At 40.7% G+C, this 3,302-nt stretch overlaps 1 long non-coding RNA gene across 1 annotated transcript in view; it reads right to left on the bottom strand.

Moving 5' to 3' along the window:
• LOC108523668 (uncharacterized) overlaps window positions 1–3,302 on the bottom strand; it is a 10,334-nt gene continuing 7,032 nt past the window's right edge. Inside the window, exon 3 of the long non-coding RNA XR_001883860.1 lies at window positions 1–21. This is a non-coding gene — a long non-coding RNA (uncharacterized LOC108523668). The remainder of the gene's footprint in view (window positions 22–3,302) is intronic.

Below are 3,302 nucleotides of genomic sequence, written 5' to 3'. Positions count from 1 at the left end.
CTTCCTCCTTCTGTGAGAGTCCTAGGGAATTTAAATGTTTTATTAAACTGAGCACTGCAAATCCTTGGTCAAAAATTCAGGAAAAAAATACATGTAATCTTTAACGTATAAAATTATGGTAAAAATCTTTTTCTTAAGCTTTCTAACAAGAAAGTCTCTGATCAACCTTCTTTGATACAACGCAAGCATGAAAAAGGACAATAGTGGTGGCGGATAGCACATTACATTAAAACTAATCAACAGTTCCACAATTAGACTTAAAAAGGAAATTAGCTTGGCATGGTGGCAGGCACCTGTAATCCCAGCTACTCGGGAATTGAGGCAGGAGAATCACTTGAACCCGGGAAGCAGAGGTTTCAGTGAGCCAAGATTGTGCCACTGCACTCCAGCTGGGCAACAAGAGCGAAACTCCATCTCAAAAAAAAAAAAAAAGGTGGTGGGGTGTGGAAAGGAACATCCATCTTAATAGAAGAATGGCAACTAAAAAATGCAGAAAACGTAAGTAGAAAATCATCACTTTTGCAACCCCACTGTAAAATTTAGACAAAGACATTAAAACATTGAATGAAAGCTCGCTGGGAAGAGTATATTCACACTATCTCAACATATCACCCTAGACATGAGGACTAATTAGAAAAGAAAAAAACAATGCAATGCTTTCCAATGGAGCGATCTGGGTGGGTAACACTTTTTTTTTTCTTTTTTTTTTTGAGATAGGAGTCTTGCTCTGTCACCAGGCTGGAGTGCAAAGGCGCGATCTTGACTCACGGCAACCTCTGCCTCCCGGGTTCAAGCGATCCTCCCGCATCAGCCTCCCGAGTAGTTGGGACTACAGGTATCCGCCACCACGCCCAGCTAATTTTTGTATTTTTAGTGGAGACCGGGTTTCACCACGTTGGCCAGGGTGGTCTCGATCTCCTCCTGACCTTGTGATCCTCCTGCCTCAGCCTCCCAAAGTGCTGGGATTACAGGTGTGAGCCACGGCGCCCGGCCCTGAGCGGGTAACACCTTAACCACAGTTAGCATCACCGGGAGTGCAACAACCTGGCGTGATAGGTCTCATGATTTATGCAATAAGAAGTTTACAACATCTCCTCTGTAATCCTTTGTGCTAAAGAGTGTTGTCACCTGAAATTAATCATGAGAAGACAGAATAATCCAGAATGCAAGGCATTCCACAAGATAACTGGCTTGAGTTTTTCAAAACAATCAATCCTGGTTTGGGGAAGTTTAAATACGGCCTGTATGTCATACCACTGAATTACTGCTCATGTACTCAGGTGTAAGTTTGGTATTGTGGTTCTGTGGGAGAATGTCCTTATTCTCAGGAGTTGCAGGCTCAAGAATTTAGGGGTGAGGTGCTGCTATCTGCAACTGCCATCCAAAAGGTTCAGAAAAAAATGTTCTATGTATGTATCTCTTTAAATAAAGAGAGAGAAAGAAAGAAAGGCCAAACGTTAACAACTGGCAAATCTTGCTGAAGGGTTCATGGATATTTATTGTGCTATTTTTTTCAACTTTCTGTAGATTAGAACATTTTCCAAATAAAAACATGAAAAAATAATTTTAATAGAAGAGACATTTACATCCTCTCCTATTCAAAGCTTGGGGAAAAAATCAGTGAAAGTGGAAGAGAAATGGAAGACTGAAATAATCTTAATGTTACAGATGTCAGGCTTAAAGAAAAAAAGAGTCTGTGTTTGTCACAGGTGTTGACTACAGTTCTAACTGAAGGCTCATCCAGTCCTAGATAATTACAATAATTTACTTTTCTTAAGTAAGTAAACTTTATTATTTCAGCAACTGGAATTAAAATGGGCAACAAATGTAGAATAAGTTCTCAATCACATAAAATAATATCTAATTGTTCAGAGAATTAAATGATTGAATGTACTTAAAGGGCCAGAGAACCTGGCACAGAGGATATGACCTGACTTACTAGCAGAGGTACATACCCATAGATTAGACAGGGCATAGACACAGCTGACACTCACAAACACCTATTGACTGACTCACTCGACTCCCCATCACCTCAAAACCAAGCTCATATACTCCATAGAAGTGATTGCTAACAGTTCTGGGCACAGCATGTTCCCCATGTGTACAATCAGACATATGCAATACATATAGATACAATACAGTTGACCCTTGAACAACACAGGTTTGAACCGCCTTGGTCTATTTAAATACAGATTTTTTTCAATAAATACACTGGAACATTTAGGGGAGATCTGCAACAATTTGAAAAAAAAAAAAATACCAGGTAAGTGGCATGGCCTAGAAACACTGAAAAAAATTAAGAAAAAGGTATGTCATGAATGTATAAAATATATGTACATACTAGTCTATTTTATCATTTGCTACCATAAATATAAATCTATTATAAAAAGTTAATGCAGGGCTGGGCGCAGTGGCTCACGCCCATAATCCCAGCAGTTTGGGAGGCCGAGGCAGGTGGATCACCTGAGGTCAGGAGTTCGAGAGCAGCCTGGCAACATGGTGAATCCCATCTCTACTAAAAATACAAAAATTAGTCGGGCGTGGTGGCAGCCCCCTGTAATCCCAGCTACTCAGGAGGCTGAGGCAGGAGAATCGCTTGAACCTGGGAGGTGGAGGTTGCAGTGAGTGGAGATTGCGCCACTGCACTACAGCCTGGGCAACAAGAGCAAAACTCCATCTCAGAAAAAAAAAAAAAACTTAATGCAGATACTGTTAAGCAATATTGTGCTGGCTTGAGCAGCACATATACAGATACTGTTACAATATAAGTTAAGTGTTTTATTGTTGTTCCCTTGCTTAAAGCATTTGAAACAGGCCAGGGAACAGTGGCTCACGCTGGTAATCCCAGCACTTTGGGAGGCCGAGGTGGATGGATCACTTGAGGTCAGGAGTTCGAGACCAGCCTGGCCAACATGGCAAAACCTCATCTCTACTAAAAATAAAAAAATTAGCCGGGTGTGGTGGTGCACGCCTGTAATCCCAGCTACTCAGGAGGCTGAGGCAAGAGAATCGCTTGAACCCGGGAAGCAGACGTTGCAGTGAGCCAAAATTGTACCACTGCACTCTAGTCTGGGTGACAGAGTGAGCCTCCGTCTCAAAAAAAAAAAAAGAGCATTTGAAACAAAATGATCTCTGACTCCATTCCATTGTAAGACAGAGAAGTTTGGTCTCAAACATTTTTCCTTGAATATTACCATGAAAGTTGTGCTACAACATAATCATTGACAACTTCTTTTAAAGTTAAAATTTATCAAAACTTATATTTATAGACCATATATGGCACATTCACAGTTGAGAAAAAA

The sequence above is a fragment of the Rhinopithecus bieti genome, unplaced genomic scaffold (assembly GCF_001698545.2).
Source record: "Rhinopithecus bieti isolate Rb0 unplaced genomic scaffold, ASM169854v2 scaffold_77062, whole genome shotgun sequence".
NCBI classification, from domain to species: domain Eukaryota; kingdom Metazoa; phylum Chordata; class Mammalia; order Primates; family Cercopithecidae; genus Rhinopithecus; species Rhinopithecus bieti.
Note: the sequence above shows the minus strand (reverse complement) of the source record. Positions and strands in the feature narration are given on the sequence as shown.